The sequence below is a fragment of the Apteryx mantelli genome, chromosome 22, assembly GCF_036417845.1.
Source record: "Apteryx mantelli isolate bAptMan1 chromosome 22, bAptMan1.hap1, whole genome shotgun sequence".
Classification (NCBI taxonomy): Eukaryota; Metazoa; Chordata; class Aves; order Apterygiformes; family Apterygidae; genus Apteryx; species Apteryx mantelli.
Window position 1 is genome coordinate 3,524,581 of NC_089999.1, and position 17,001 is coordinate 3,541,581.

The following is a 17,001-nucleotide window of genomic DNA, read 5'->3' on the forward strand; positions in this document are numbered from 1 at the left end:
CTAATAATTTTGTGCCCCCCTCCTTCCTTTTATCAACATTTGCTGATAAATGACCACCTTGAATAGTCCAGAAATGAACTTCTTCACAGAGAAATTATGCTGCCCAGGATATATCAGAATATGCAGTTCCTGTTTTTATCAAATTTTTAACTTTTTAAAATGTTCTAAACTGTCTGAATTCAGAAACAAAACAACGATAGTATTTGTTCCTGAAAAATTTTATATAATCTTCTATGAAAAAACTCATTCCCCTATCAGGATTTTAATATCAGAAAAAGATTATATTTTTCATTTTTGTATCATTTTCCAATAAATTATAGTATTAAAATGGTTTATTGAAACATAAGCAAGAGAAAGTCTGCTTTGCACAAGAAGGTGATTTGATCACTATTATGCACAGGAATCCTCACATACTGCAGAATAAAATATGATATAAATCAAAAAGAATTCAGGAACACAGTAGAATTTAACTATAATGCAATACTGCAGTGTTTGCTTCAGTAAGGGGCTGCCTATGACTAAAATTCACGACCATGTAAAAGTTATAAACCTAAAAACATGAAACCTAACACAATTCAATTTGAAGTTAAATTCTGAACCATCCAAAATTTTCCAAGTTAATACTTTAAAACACAAAATTTGCTACTGAAAAGGTTTTCCCAGGACTCTCTTGTGTCCTCAGCTGCGTCTTCAACACACCAAAGAATAATTTAGTCTTGTCTGCTGGCCACTTTGCAATGAAAAAGAAGTGACGAAATTTTGATTTACCTGGAAGAGCTGTATTAGAAGTAGAACAGTTTTGTCACAGTGATGTGATGAAACACATGCTGAAACAGATATCATCCATTCAACAACTTTCCCCTTTTAAACAGTCATTCTAGGTGTTCCCTGGATGGGAGGAAGGGATCAAGAGATGGTCAGGAGACCACCTGTCAATGGCAATCAGAAGGCCAGGCAGAACACTGAAGAAGGCAAGAACGCGGGGAAGTCTTTAGAGTCACAGCTTGTAACAGAGACATCATAACCTTATGTCTACACAAAAATCAAAAAATAAAATACATGCACATTAGCTGCTCCCCTTCGCTTCTCATCCAGGAGCCAGCCATAAGAAGAGATGCTCCATTCAGCTGTGATTTCGTCCAGCGTGATGAAACCCTTCAAGCATGTTGGCTTGAGGACGACAAGGTCAACCAGAGGCTAAAGTGCTGGCCCAGTTTTTATTTACTCTTTCTAAGGAATGATTTGTGAGGACTATGGCCTGAGTCCTGCTTTGGAATATACCAATGCAAAGAGGGAGGAAGAAGAGGAGAACGAAGGAAGCACTTTCACCCCATTCCACCGACCAAAAGGTGGGCGAGAGAAACAGAGAAGCCCCAGCATTCAGGTCAGCCCCTGTAGCCTGACCTGAAGTGAGCAGCTCGGGGACTCACATGGCCCCAGGGAAATCCAGGAACTGGGACCTGGATCTTCTAAATCTGAGACAGGCGTCCTAAACCACCACCGCAACGTTGTCCTTCAGCACATCCCCAGCACAGCAAAGGCCTCCTGCCATTTTAGAGGTGATGAGAGGCCAGAGGGATGGTCGCGATGGGATTCCCACTCCTCCTAACCCTCTTCGATGCACTAACCTGGTGCGATCTTCTCACCCGGGGAGAGGAGCAAGCAGCACCTTTCCAGGTGACTCATATCCGTCCAGTACTGTGCTAGCCTGTAGGATTTTAATTCCACGCCAAATCCAACGATTTATACAGGTTATAAAATAGGCTAGCTGGCTTAATCTTCTCTTCTTGAATGACGCACACACATCCAAGAGCCCACAGTGTAGGCCAGGATTGTTTTTTTATTATTTTTACTGACCGTTCTCTGTGCAAGCTCAGTTGCCTGCGGAGCTCAACAGGACGTGTCTGTTCTGCTGGCAAAAAACAAAGCCTGAATGCCAATGGCAGTTCATACCCTTAACAACAAAACAATGGAAAAATTGTAACGGAAAGAGCCAGAAAACTTACTTTTTGGCTGCAATATAATAGGAAACAAAACGCCTTTAGCTAGCTCAGCATAAGAGGTCAATATTATTCTCTACTAGTTTCAACTTCATAAGGATAATAAGGCGTAATTTCTCTGCACAAACATTACAGCTCTTCAGACTGATTATTTTACGGCAGAGAAAAAGAAAAAAGCCTCAGTGGAAGTTTTGCAGGAAAACTAACTTTGAAAAACTAGGCCCTAGCATCCAGCTAATGGCACCTCTTGTTTTGGCTGGGCAAAATGCCTAGAACTCCCTTTATTTTCCCTGATAGAGCAGGCAGCCATTCAAGTGCCCCAAAAGCCCAACCACAGGGGTTGTAAAGTGATTAATATTACACACCAGCTGACCCGCTGCAGTCCTTAATGTGTTTTCCCAGATAAAAATTGGAAAATCTCATACTCCCTTTAATTTGCATGATATCCACCTGCATATTCAAACTTATTACCATGTTTGTAACAGAATAGCTAAGCAAAAGACTGAATGGGAAATTGAATTTCATTTCCCAGACCATGCATTATATTTTAATTAATTCTAATAACTGCTTATAGCGATTAGCACTGTGCCAAGTTGGGACTTGTTTATACAAAATTTCAGAAAAGCGATTTCTGCAAAAGTATTTGCTCAGGGTGATTTTCCAAGTTGCCAGTTTTCTTTGAAATTTGGGGACAGGGGATGTTATCTATGCTGGCTGATCGAGAAGCCAATTCCATGTGAACCACAGGCAGTGTGTGGAAGAGCCTATCTCAGCGCTGCATTCGGGGGGCCTTCAGAGGTGGAAGAAATTTAGTTTTCGCTTTCTTTCATGCATGGGAGAAGCTTCCAGTAAATATTCAAAGCACTTTGCTCCCACAAATCTAGCTCAAATCTTCCCCTTGACCTGATGGCTACCAAAGGCAGGGAGCACCAATGCCTTGGACAAAGGTCCGTGACTGGTGTTTGGCACACAGCTCATTCCAAGTAACCCAAATCCGCAGAGGTGTTTTGGGGCTGTTACAAAGAAAGATGAAGTTTTGTAAGACTTAGAGCTGCTGGAAACTATCTGTTGCTTGAAAGGGAAGGGGCATGGTCTGCTGGGGCAGAGGGATCAGGCTCCCACCTCCAGCGGTGGTGGGAAGCAGAGAGGGGCCACCAAGAAATCTCAGTGCCTGCTGAGCTATCGAAATATCAGGCAATATTCAAATTAAAAAGAGGTTAAAGTCTGCCAGAAAATCTGAACTACATGTTCTTTTGAGGCAAGAAGTCTGTTACTGGCACAGTCTTTCCTTCACTCAAGAAGCTGTGTGAAACCAAAGAAAACATTTCCACATAGAGAAAGTTTCATTCTTTTCTTCCGAGTAACTTTGCAGCCAACTCAGTGAAAAACACAAAGCTTGAAAAATGCTGGAATTCGCACAGAAACAGACCTTTCTTCAAGTAAGCTTAATCATGCCTTTCTTCACTTTCTCTCTCTTTTTTTTTTTTGGTAAGAAAAATGGTTCAATTTTCTAAAAATGGTTTCCACTTCATAGTCAGGAAGATAATATTCCAAGTGTCGTGCCTCTTCAGTGAAATTATTTTATGTAATTCCCACAGCATCTGGTTTTATTTCAGGAATTTTATATCTGTCTTTTGCCCCAACATTTTTTACAAATGAAACACGGTATACGAATTAAAATGGCGATAAGAATTTGCAATATGCTTACTTCCGAAAAACTTCATTAAGGTCGGACTATCATTTCAGACAGAAGAATACGATTTCTACTTCCATGAGTTTCCATCCCAAAATCAGCACATCTTCAGTACAAAGACAGAAATACCTAGCGAAACTAACTGAAGAGCCTTTCATTCTTGTTTTCATTGAGTCTTAAATAATTAAGCCTTTTCATGCATGGGGCAATCTATATTTCAACAATGCAAGTGGGAAAGCGCATGAAATTCAGTGACTTGTAACTGAAGTCAGTGCAAAATGAGACATTTGATGCGAGGTTTTAGGTCTTCACTGTTAAGGAAGCAGTGAAAAAATCCAAGTGAATGAATAAGCATGATCCTTCTTTAAATTCTTACCCATGAACCAGAACATAATCAGGTCTGGGCAAAGTTTCCATAAGCTGCTTTCCAGTGCAGGAAGGAGAATATTTTTTTAATCATAATTTTGGCCAGTGGCAGAAGAAAATGACTGTTTGGGGCGCTCCGCTACTACGGGACAAAATTCCTTCTAGCAGAAACTGCTCAGAAAGCTTCCTCCAAAGCCAACCAACTACAACACTCCAAAGTTTTCCTTCGCCTTTATTCCAAGTTCATGAAATAAACCTTGAGGGACAAAATGGGATTTTCTTACAATGACCTAGCGACGAGGCTTTCCCCTATTTCATAGACTATGACCATCCCTGTAACACCGGAGTGATGGAGCTTCACCCTTATAAGTGGAGGTCTGATGCCTCCTGAACTGTTGTGGTTCCAAATAATGCCTCTCTGTAGTGGTCGCACTCATCATCATCACCATTAGTTTACCTTTTGGTATTTTCTTTCCCAATGGTTTTAGGTGTAGCTGTATGCTCTTCACTTATCACAGAAAAGGTCATCTTTCTTACTCCTCATGAGCTTGCAGGATGGTTTTCACTAACATGCAATGCCCAGAAGGTGACCTCCTTTCAAGAGTTTTCTTTAGCCTCCTAATTTTCCTGTACGCTAACTCCCAGTATTAATAAGCGCCCGCTGCCTCCGCTTTCCTGTAGAGCATTCGCCACTTAAAAGGATTGCATATGTATCAAAACACGCTTACTAGAGTAAAGCATTTGATCTCTAGTAATGCATGGTGCCCTAAATTGCATAAAACCAGACTGCATTAACTCTCGGGAGGCTTATGCCTGGTATATTGTAAATATATAGCTTTAAACATATCCACTTTTGATCTCAAATCAGAGGAACAATGATAAAGCAATCCACCAAAGATGTGAGCTTGCGAAGATACGGTGACTAAAAGCATCCTTTGTTTCGAGGCTAAGCTGGCTCAGAACCAGACTGCGCTTTCTAGTGATGGAGAAAGCAGTTAATTTGTTCTGCTACTGAAAAACAGATTAAAATCCAAGGCGAAAGCATAGTAAATAGCTTCCTGTCCCTTCTCAAAGCCACAAAGCCAACAGAACGGCTGTATAAAACAAACGGAAAAAAAAAATTACAATTTCAACTGAAAGGGAAAGAGGGTTGAATTTGCAATAGGCAGGCCCAGTCAACAGGGTTTAAAAAGTATTTTTCTCTGCAGCAGAGAAACAGCAGCAGCCTGTCTTCCACCTGGGATACAATCGGCATGCTCACAAGTAATCCATCATTTCAAGCTCCTCGTTCTTTCAGGTAATTATTTAGAGCTCACAATTTATTAATCTGGTGGTAGATCTCATCTACATAGTACGCTAAAAGCTCCCATTTAATCAGAAATCAGCCCCACGCTTGCAAAACATCACCTCTCTCCCTCCTTCCCTTGATTTAACTGATTTCAGCAGTGTCGATGAAGAAAAAAGGTCTTTTATTTCTAGGCGGGCAGCGCAAGTTCCCCAAAACACATTAGCTCCTCTTAAATGACCCCGTTCTAGGGCTGGCTGAACAATTCACAGGGAACAATTTATGCAGCGTTACTCAGACCTTCTCCGCTTATGAATTATCAGACTTCAATATTGCAGGAGTGTATAAAATATTTATAGCGTACGATGAACACATTAATGCAAACATCTTGAATGTCTAACCCCAGCCCCAAATCTCCCAGCAGGAGGCACTGCACAAATGCTGCAACATGTTCCAAGACATTTACAGAAATCGGTTATGATTTTTAAGGAAAGTGGGGGACCAGCAAGGCTGGTTTCAGATATATTCATAGCTACTTTAACACGTTATATACCCATCCCATCAGTGAGCAGTATTATAAAAGCTGATGAGGACATCGGTGGGTGTCACACATGGATATAAGCTATAGAGAGATCTGGGAATACAACCATATGCGGACAACAAGGTTATTAATCCTTCACTCCCCATTCGCAAAAGGACAGCTCTGTAACTGTTCCCTCCCTAGCAGAATAATGCAAAACCGAAGTTGTCACTGCGAGCTTCATTCGAATCACAAGAGACACCTCAGGAGGTAACAAATTTAATGGATTCCTGCCCTATATATCTCCACAACAATAATTTGCTTTACTTTATGCAAAGAATTTCATGAATATGTATTCCAATAGCAGCCCACATAAATCAGAGCTCCGGGTGAATACACAGCACGTATCTCCTCAATTAGAAACCTGCCTTCCCTACGGATTAAGCAGGCTGTTTGCTGAAAAACACTAGGAGCTACTTTGTCCACAACTGCGATAGGTTTAAGTAATGCATTGCTCCAGGCTACACATGCTCATCGCGCAGGCTACGGCCACCCTGCAGGACGCCAGGCTTGCGGCATCTCCCTTTGGACCTGTCCCATAACCACGCAATGTTTCATGGACCGCCCAGGCCCGATACTCACAGATCGCAGAGGTACGACCCCGTAATACTCATCCGCAGCAAAAAGCATTGCTGGAGCTGCAGTTTGTAAAGCGGGCAGTGCCACTTTCCCATGGTGAAACCATCTAGTGTTGCTCTTGATGACGTTTGGTTGAAATGATGGACGTGGTGCAGAGGTACCAAGTCCACCTTTCTCTTCAGACTTTTCCAGGTGGGAGCAATACCAGGGAGGGATATGATTTCATCGCATTTTTATATGAACAAGAGATATTTGTTCATGTAGCATACTTTAACTGGATACCTGACATAAATGACGACAGCTGTGCTGGTGTGAGCCAAGTTTATGCAACGATTTGGTGCTGTGGCTGTCCCCAATTCCCAATTAGACCTTCTCTACTACAGACTAAGGCAAAAGCCATCCTGAAGCCTAAAATGGGATGTGCACACCACTCTTGAAAACGAGGGGCTAAACTATGAACCCTATGGCTGCCATTTGTGGTTCACACCCTGACATAATCCTCCCTGCTGGGATTTGGAAACTCTCCAGCCTTTTTTCCCCGGCAATAACTAGTCGCACCTTCTCCTGCTCTTAGTGTCTTGATGCGTAACACCACAAAATCAGGCCATGTTTTAGAAAACAGAACAACCCAAGAAAGAGGAAAGGCAGAAGAGCCACAGCCACAAGAGCAGAGGGCAGGCTTGGAAGGGAAAGCTGTAAGAGTTAGCTCGGTGACACAGCACAGAAAACAGAAGCTCTGGCTATGTGACGACTCTGGAAAGGAGAGACTCTCCGGGAAGCTGATTTCTGAATACACACCAGGACGGAGAGCAGCCCTGCACCTTTGCATGGCCCGGGTCCTGCGAAACGCAAAGCTGGGAGACCGGCCCAGTCGAACTTCACTGAAGCCAGTACCAAGAGCTGACCTAGTTCATTCACCAGATCACAGGTTTGTCAAGTACTGCACCACTCTTCTCATGGAAATTCTGACCTAGCGAAGTGCAAAGCGTTATTACTATCATCAGCATCAATCTCACAATCAAAAGGAACAGTCAGTTCCCCTGGGAATGGTGGTTAGACTCAGATACCATCCACGAGCATTATTTCAAAGGACTAGCAATTATGAAAACAGATGCCAGAAGACCAATGAAACACTCAGGGAAAATACAGCTTCAAATATTCCATTAAATCATCATATACCCAAGGGGATTATTTTCCATGTCATGAGTGGGCAGGCTTGCACATCTTCCCAAGACCTTGAGAACAGAACACGGCTGACATCACGCGACTCAATTTTATTGGAAACATTTGTACCACAGCTAAGAGAAGGCCAGTACGACGGTCTTGCGAGGACCAGGCGACCAGATTATAAAAGGAAGATAACATAACTATCCGTATCCCATTCTGCTGCCTTCTGATTTGAAGGCATCTGGAAAGCAGAGGAGCAGAGCAACAGGAAGAAGCAGGCTCTTGGATGCAGGTCCCTACACTGGAAATGATGAGAGCCCATGAACCGGTTTGTGATGCTCCAAAGGAGATTGACTGTGCAGTGCTCAAAGCACGTTCGAGGCCTTGCATTTCATTGCTCAGGTATTCCTCAGTCTCATTACTGCTATTTTATCATCCAACTGGGTCTCAGCAATAGACTTGGGTTCTGCAGTTCCTTAAATTCAGCAACACTCCATTCTGAGGACATGCTAATAATAACAATAAAAATCCCAGAGACCTGAGTATCACCAGTACTACCATATCCCATTTCAGCAGAAAATATCCACCCACCGTGATGATAACCAAGAGAAATAGGAAAATACCTGAATAAAGACTGCCTTTTTACATTTGCAAAACTCATAAAACCAGGTGATTTTACTCTATTTTATGTATTAAGATCTGTTAGCTAACATCAAGAAGTTGCCATTTCTAGCCCACAGCAAATTTGTTGTGGATCAGCTCAGAAAGAGGAAAATGGGCATTTTTTTAGTAACTTTAGTTGCCACTTGCTGCTCTACACATACTTTTAGAGGAAAGAAAGTTAGTTTGCTTCTTTAAGGCATGATTACACCACTTTCAGGACAACATCTTAATTTAAACAGCAGTTCTTACACAATGTGCAGGAACTGCAAGGCAAAAACATCATAAAAGACGTTTCATCTTTGCATATTAGCTGCTCAAGAGAAGCATTTGTTGTTTTTTAAATAACCCTGCCTTTCAAGCAAACTGATATGGGAGAAGAAAGTAATAACGGCAGGCAGTCTGTGCGTGAGACCTTTGTAGGCAGGTCCTCCCATCTGTGCATAAGCATTAGAAAGTTAATATTTGCAGTGATAAACAAGCAAGAAGCAGACAGCTAGTTTGCTTCGGCGCAAAGCGTCTAGCTCTTATATAGTGTGCTTCTAAGTATTTAAGATAAGTGGATTGACTGTCACACTGTTCCCTGGAAGGCAGGAAGCATTTCACACTGATACTTCAGGCTAAAAGTATCATGTTTGCTGGTTTTAGACGTTTCATATATTGCTGGTGGTAAGTCTGCCAAGACCTGTCTTTCCTTGACCCAGCCCCAGGACTGCTAGGTATCAGCTGTTTCTCTCTCCACACTTCAAGCATCCACAAATCTCCCCCCAACACTTTTTTTTTTTAAGCAACATTTCAAACTCTCTTGGAAGAGAAACATCTCTTTCTAAGGTGAGGACACTTTCTCAAAGCTGCTCGCGTTGGGAGTACAAAAGTCTCCTGCAGTGATTTTTTTATCTATGCTCCACTGAAACTTTGATTCTGTTCGTTTTCTTTTTAACCTACTGCTCATGTGAGAAGCCAAATTCTGGGAAAAAAAATAGCACCAGAAAAAGCATTTGAGAGGTCTTCTCTGTCAGCTGCATCTCCACAGCTCATCAATGCCAGCGTGCGTGTCTGCTACTTGTACATCAAGCTTCAGGTTAGCACACATTTTTATGGCACATCTAAACCTCCCCAAAGAGGTTTAAAATGAAAATGCTGATGCACCAGCCGCCGCTGCAGACCAGGAGTGCCAAATGCAGTATTCCCACAAAAGGAAACGGATATAATCTTCAAGCATCTCTACTCGTGATGTATAGGGAAGGGTCAAACGAGGAGTGACGGCAGGAGAAAAGCCAAGTAGAAAAATCCACAATATTTGCCAGCGCTGACTTTAACTGGCTCAGATGGGCTGGCGGGTACTGCAGCTACGAAGAGGATGAGTCAGGCATGATAATCTGATTAACAGGTTATTAGGGGACACAGATTGCGAAAGCAAGGAGGTAAAGGGTTAACAAATACCACTCTCCAACAGCAGAAGAGAGGGCATTTTCTGCCTTGATGATGAAATGAGTTTAGCTTTGACAGATCTGGGTCTGCTGTGCTTAACCTCTCCTGCAAGGAGATTTTTGAGATGATTTGCTTTGTCAGAAGAAATCCTTCCTTGCTGCTGTGCGTTTCCCCAATATATATTATGATTTTGCCAGCAGCAGGGCACAGAAGCAACTTGGAAATTACTTTCTACAAACCTGCATGCATTGTCTGTGCTCTATGGTTTTCCCAGAGTTGCCCTGCAACACGAGTTGTGAAGTGAGGGCACACAAATAGGGGTGACAACTGACTCCAAGGGTAAGATGCATCTCTTCTCACCTAACTAAAATTTAGGCATCTAGCCTAAGGCATTTGTCCAAACTCCTGCTTTAGGACCTGAAGTTAAGCAGAATAAGTCACACTCTAGGTGCCCATCTCTTTCTTCTCATTATAAAGGGCACACATCCCACTCCAGGTTGTTACGGAGAGAGATGCAAGAGGAGATCTTTCAGTAAGGAAGTCCAGTTCAGCAGCAAAATAAATGGTAGCATTGCATGGCCACAGCCAGCTGCATCAGAAGGAGCACGGCTTCTGCATGCAAAATAACGTGAGCTGAAAATAGGTGCAGTAGAAGAGATTTGAAAAAGCTGAGCAGACAGAAAATTCAGCCTTGAGCCAAATCCAACCTTTCGAGAAGAGCACAGAAGTCAAGCTGGATGACACCAGAGAGCCATCGAGCCCCTTCTCCCATCTCGGACCGGCCAACAGCAGATGCCGGGTGAAGAGAAGAGCAGGAGACACGTAGCGCTACTGCCCCAGAGCTCACTCCCCGCCTCTGGCTGTTGTCGGTGACATTTAGAACCAGAAGCAGTGTCTCAAAATTTAACAGCCCTCAATGGACTTTTCATCCATTAATTAATCCGAGCATTTATTGAACAAGTGAACTTTTAGCAGCCTCAGTATCTCTGGGGCACTGGCACCTGCAGCACACATACACACTGCAAAGAACCACCTTCCTCTGCTGGCTTCAAAGAGGCCGGTGCTTGTTCCTGGAGACGTCCCCTGGTCCCTGCTCTGCCCGTTTTCTTTGCCTTTTCAGCTGACACAGAAATGATGTTTTCTGAAGCTGCCCAACAAGCCACCGTAACACCAAGCCATAACTCTCAACACAAAGCATAAAGCAGGGTGCTCCATAAAGAAGAGAAAGGGCATCGGCAGAGAAATCAGTGGGGCACACACGACTCAACATCACACACGTGGGGGTCAACTCTAACACGACTTCCACATGTAGCACATGTCTCTAGAGTAATGTCAACACAGAAATCTGCACATGTGATTTTATTTCTGTAGACGACAGGCACAGACCCTTCCAGGTGATTATCGAGAGCATTTATACAATGGGCTTTTCATGCTCTTCAGTTTACATTATCAGATATTCTTTACAGTCTGCTCTACTTACATGATACACATTTGCCAAGAGCTAAATGCTTTCAATGAGAATAATCTACTACATGCTGCTCATTTGGAATAGAGTCCTCCTTTTCCCTTTAAAGTGGTGCTTTCCAGTAATGAAAGCAGCTGGTCCCAAAACGCTCCAGGACTTATTCTTAACTAGAGCTGAAATATGGAAATTCAGAAAAAAATCTCATTTGCACTTCTTGAGATGTGCTCTTAAGCCAGAAAGTCGGGGAAAGCAGTGTCATTCCCGCAGTGCAATGCCCAGAGATCTTCAGCCTTGGGTCAGGTCTCCTGTAGCTATAAAGGAACGTAGCTCTTCCACCTCAGTAAACCTGCACCGATTTACACCAGCAGGATGAGTAAAATTAAAACAAGCTCTACCCAGTTATACCTCTTTTTTTATCTACTGTTCAAAAAACATATTAAAGTGTGGGCATCTGCTCAAAATGCACATATTATGCGCTACTTCAAGTGTTGCTATAAAACAAGGACTTTTTTGAATACCTGAAGCCTGGAATACTGGAAGTCAGATCAACTTTAGGAGAAAAAGGAATAGAGATATAATTTTATGAGAAGAAAAAAGAAAATGAGGCTTATTGTGTATTACCATTACAATTTCTCTTTCAGATGTTTCAATGTCTAAAGAAATTTAAAATCCTCTCTATATTTTTCTCCCTCCTCTGTAGTGATGATTGCCTTTAGTTACACACCAGTTACAGTAATATAACTGAAAATGATGACATGTCATAGGCATTTTATTATACATTCAGTTTTATAGAACTTTGATTATAACCACATCACGGAATCCTGGTCAGTAAAGCTGAGAGAATTTTTTGCAAAGACAGCAAAACTGACAATTTTGGTTGACAGCAATAAACACATTTTTCCCTTTATATATGTCGCAAAGAGCCAGGCAAATACGTTAACCATACAGACTCCTATGTAACAAATGAGGCATTCCCACCGATCAACTAAATCGAAGCAGCCCAGGCACACACTTGACCTCGCATGCTGCTGTTCAGCTTGGAGGTAGTTTATGATAGTTCCTAATTTCATCGTTCAGGAGGATGATAGGAAGAAGGGAGGCGAGGAGGGATTCTGGGTCTAAGTGTCCTTCTCACAAGATGAAAATACATTTGCTATAAATGCATTTCAAAACAACAGAGATTTTAGAGGCACCTTTCCAACTGAAATCAATGGAGAATATTTAGCTAAATTCCCTGGACTGATCTGTACATCTCTACCAAGATCAGCAGCTCCTGGAGCCACTGATGAGACTACTGAGAAGGGGTACACCCACTCCATTTTCTGTCCTGTTGCTACACCAGCATTTTTGTCAGAAGCATTCCTCTCGAGGGAAATGGGGTTTTGCCCAAACAGTTGGTTCCTTCTTCCAAGGCATGCTGCTCCTCTTCCACAAAGTCACCCCTGGGAGTCCTTCCTGCTACCACCCGCCACTACTGTGCTCACAACAGCTGCATTGCCCTCCACAGGGAAATACCTCCATGCAATCAAGTCTTTTTAAACCAACCAAACCCCAGAGCAACATAAAACCTGCTCCATAAAGGAGAGGCTTTAAAGCATGTTAAAACCATACCTGCCACCGGTCCTGCACATCTTCAACAAAAAAGGAGATTTGCTCCCCAGAGCTCCTCCTACACAAGCTCCTCCTTGCAGTGGGGAACAGAGTCAACACTGGATGGAGATTTAGTTATTGTTAAGAAAGCTTAGGCATTAGTAAAAAAAATATATACATACATATTCAATGGCATTCTTCCAACTGAGAAGGTAACCACCTTGTTAATGTTCGCAGACCTACTTCTTGTATCATACAAACGATAATCCCTGAACAACTACTTGCTCCTCTAACATAATCTAAGTAGACAACGTAACTCTTGTAAAAATGAGACAGAAGACCTGACAAGACATTCTTCCTCAAATTTGACAAAAGCTGAAGATGATGTAAATGAATAGTTTTGAAGGGCTTTTAAAATGGCTCACTTGGCTGATTTTAACTGACAGAAAAAATTACCGTTAAGATGTCCTGCTCAAAAAGGTCCATGTGTTGGTACTTCAGCTTTTACAAATCCGAGTAATCGAAAAGCTGCTAAGAAGTGATCAGACAGATCTGCTTCCTTAATTTTTAAGTCTTTGGTATTCTGAAGCTTTTGCTCTACAGCCTTAGAAGCACATGGAGATAGATCATGGGATGACATTGGGGTGCTGTGTCTCATACAGCCGTGTGAGCAGACACAGCAGGTCAGCAAGCCCTCAGCCAACAAGTCCAGTCCAAGTAAACCAACTGTCACCAGTACGACAGGCTAAACCCACTCGTTACCCAAGTAAACACCACAGGAGACGCATACCAGTATGCTGCACTGGGAGCAAGCGGAGCTGGAGAGCCTTCCCAGGGTCCAGCCCCATGGCACATCAGCAGCCCCAAAATGGGTGATGATGCCTCTCCGTTTGGGGAGCAGGAAGGGCAACACAGCAAACCTGCCAGGGACTCAGCAGCTGTGAATACCCTGAGCTAGAAATGAGGTTGCAGCACTTCGTTAGCATGAGTAGCAAGACCTGGGAAGGGAGCTGGGGAGGAGAGCTGGGCTGGTAACCTCTTGGGCTGCCCTGGCTAAATCTGTCTGCAAAGGTGGGCTGGTCTCCGGGCCCCATGGCCACACACTGCCCCTTGCTCGCGGCTTTTGGTACAGCTGGGATTAAATCCTTATAGTGGGAAGTGAACAGAAGGTTTGGGGCTGTCAGGATAGTTGGATGCAAGAGCTGGATGGCAGGCCAGAAAGTTCTGCATTTTATTCCAGCTTAGGGTTTTTCAAGCTGCATTGAATGGAGACAGCTGTGATGGCCATTAAAGCAGGCGAGAGAAGAACCCTTGGGGCAGGCAGCAACATGTCATCTCCTGTGACTCACCACCTCTGAGCACTCACGAGAGATGCCATAGGAGCGAGTGCAGACAAGGAAACAAGGCTTGCCAAAATCCAGGTTTGCCAGAATAGTGAGATGTTAAAGGAACTAAAGCTGGGCGAGCAGAAAACCAAAGCTATGGCAATGTTTCTTTATGTGTCCAGCCAAAGCCCAGGAGCTGGCTCCAGATCCTGGAAAAATCCAGTGAGGAACATGAGCTTTTTTTAGACCTGCACTGAGTTACAAGTAAAAATGGCCAAAGTTAAAGTTTGGAATGGAAAACAGATGCAATTCTGTACACTCATATGGCTTTAAACCCAAATCCCAGGAAGGACAGACAAAGCATTTTGGTTCTGGATGCAAACTTTGTTTGCATTTTTTTGTTTGTTTGTAACTCTAAAGCTGCAAAGCCAATCAAATCTGACCTAACCGAGGGGGGACAGCTGAGCCCCAGGTTCAGCTTAGATCCACCTTCCTGCTTGGAGGGGACGAGGAAGGGGGGATTTGTCCTGCTAGTACAGAGGACCCACAGAAAATCTCTGGGGGATGATCCAACCCAGAAATTTGGACCAGTTCTCTCCATCCAGACTTTCAGAGACAAAACTGGCAGGCAGAGGGGCACTTGGAGCGCTTCTATCTGGCACGCGAGGTTAACACGCGACACATCTGTGCCACAGTATCCCATAAGCACAAGGAAAATATTGACAGATACCTGTCCATCTTTGGCATCTCCGGATGGAAAAGACTAGACAGTAAGCCGTTTCATCACCACTCACAATTTCTGTGCCAGTAATGTTAATGTTAGCATTTTTTAAGTACTACAGGATAGCACCCACCAGCAGTCCTGGCTGGACATTTAAAAATACAGCTTAGATCCTTCATTTGGAAAGCAAACAAACTGCATCCTCAGAAGCAATTATAAAAAACACCGATATGCCCTTTGCACTATCAATACTTGAACGACGCTAATGCAACAAACAGCTGTGACAAACGAAACACAGGACGCAGGCTGTTGCGCTGAACGGGTCAGCGATGGGCCTGTCGCCCTTCCTCCTCCTGCAGAGGTACCTCCCTGCCACGGTTTGGACCCAGAGCCAGCCAGCTCAGAAAACGTGGCAACGGGCCCAAAGGTGTTCAAGAGCCAACGTCAGCGGAATGCCTTGCCTAGGATGAGGCACCTGGTAGATGCCACATGAGCCTGGCGCCTGGCTTCTGGCAGCCCGGTGAGCAGGGATGGGTTACAGCATGGAGAACCATCTTCCTACTCAAGCAAATGCATTGCAGGCCAACGTGGGAAATCCTTTACTGTCTATTACTTCAGGTATCACCTTCAGCCTTGGGAAAGCAGAGATCTAGATTTAAAGCTCCTATTTTATATGAATTACTAGAAATCTTTATAGGAGTAATTAGACATCTTTAGTCCAAACGTGGACTTTTATCTAACTGTCCTCCTCTGTTTAAGCCTGTAGCTTTGACAGAACGAAAACACCTGCTACAACAAGAAACATGGGTTCTTCAAGCCTGAAGCAGATCTAGACAGCTATCTTTAGTATGGGATCACATATGGCTTCCTTATAATAAGTGGCATTATTTGCGGCAATTTTTGCAGATCTAGGAAATTCTCTCTCTGGTTCTAGCACTGAGCTTCAAGGCATAGATCTAATATTGAGGAACTGCAGTCAGCAAAAAGCAGTATTTCTTAATAAAGTAGAAACGCAGACGAAAGAGTGATCTTGGCTTGATTTATTCCACTTCATTTGCAGGTGCCCACGAGCACTGCTTTGGTTAATTAATACATATTTTGTGTCTGCAGATGAATATGAAATAATAGTTTTGTTACTGCAGCTTTAGGTATAAATTTATTCAACACACAAGTTAGTTTACTTCCTAGTGTTTTCTCCCAGTATTTTCTGTGCAAATAAGATGTAATAATTCTCCAAAAGGTGGTGACACATGGCAAAAGCCAAGAAAGATGCACTTGTATTTTAAAGCTAGATGAGTTAATTAGCTCACAAAATGGAAGTACTGTTTGGAGGGGGGAAAACAAACAAAAAAAAACATGAGAAGCAACACATTCTTCCAATAAAATAAGGCTGCATATTTTGTTATGAAAATATTAACGCTTATGGCCCAAGTTCCATTCTAGAAGGCCTCAATCCAAAAATGCATTTAAGATGCACTTACATTTAAGCATGCACACTAGTCCTACAAAAATTAAGAGGACTGCACAGGTGCTTAAAAGTTAAGTGCTCTGCTGGATCACAGCCTGTGTAGTCAAAGGTGGAATTTTATTTTATTCTCTGATCTGGCTCACCAGCTTCCAGGACTGGCTGCTTCCAACTAGCTCAGGGAGAAACTGGGTGCTGAAAATATTGCTAGAATACTGAGAGTAATGAAAAACAAATACATAGTTTTGTTGTATAATATCTAATTTTTAGGTAAATACCTTTTTTAGGCAAACGTAAAAATATCTAGTTTTTAGGCAAAGCCAAGGAAGCTGAAGTCAAACACCTGAACTCTTACAAAATTTGCAGGCGGGATTTGGCTGGTGGCTTAATACCAGCGTGGGGAGGGGGGGGGGCTTCTGCGGAGGCAGCCCACAGCACAGGGGTCAAGTCGCTACATTTCCCCTTGCTCTGGGACTCCCCGGAAAACGGCAAAGTCAACGAGACAAATGCAAACCGCGCGCCGTATTATTGGGGTTAACTAGCTCTCATGCATTACAGCAGCAGTGTATCACACCGATTAGATCGCGTATGAACCAATAGTCTCGCTATGAATAATAAATGCGCCATGGGGAAGCCAGCGGGTTCACTGCTGCGATGGTATTCGCGTTACTGGG

At 43.1% G+C, this 17,001-nt stretch overlaps 1 protein-coding gene across 1 annotated transcript in view; it reads right to left on the bottom strand.

Annotated features, from left to right (window-relative positions):
* The window catches only part of GALNT17 (polypeptide N-acetylgalactosaminyltransferase 17), a 213,746-nt gene that overhangs the window by 48,898 nt on the left and 147,847 nt on the right, over positions 1–17,001 (bottom strand). The gene's annotated exons all lie outside the window — the stretch shown is intronic.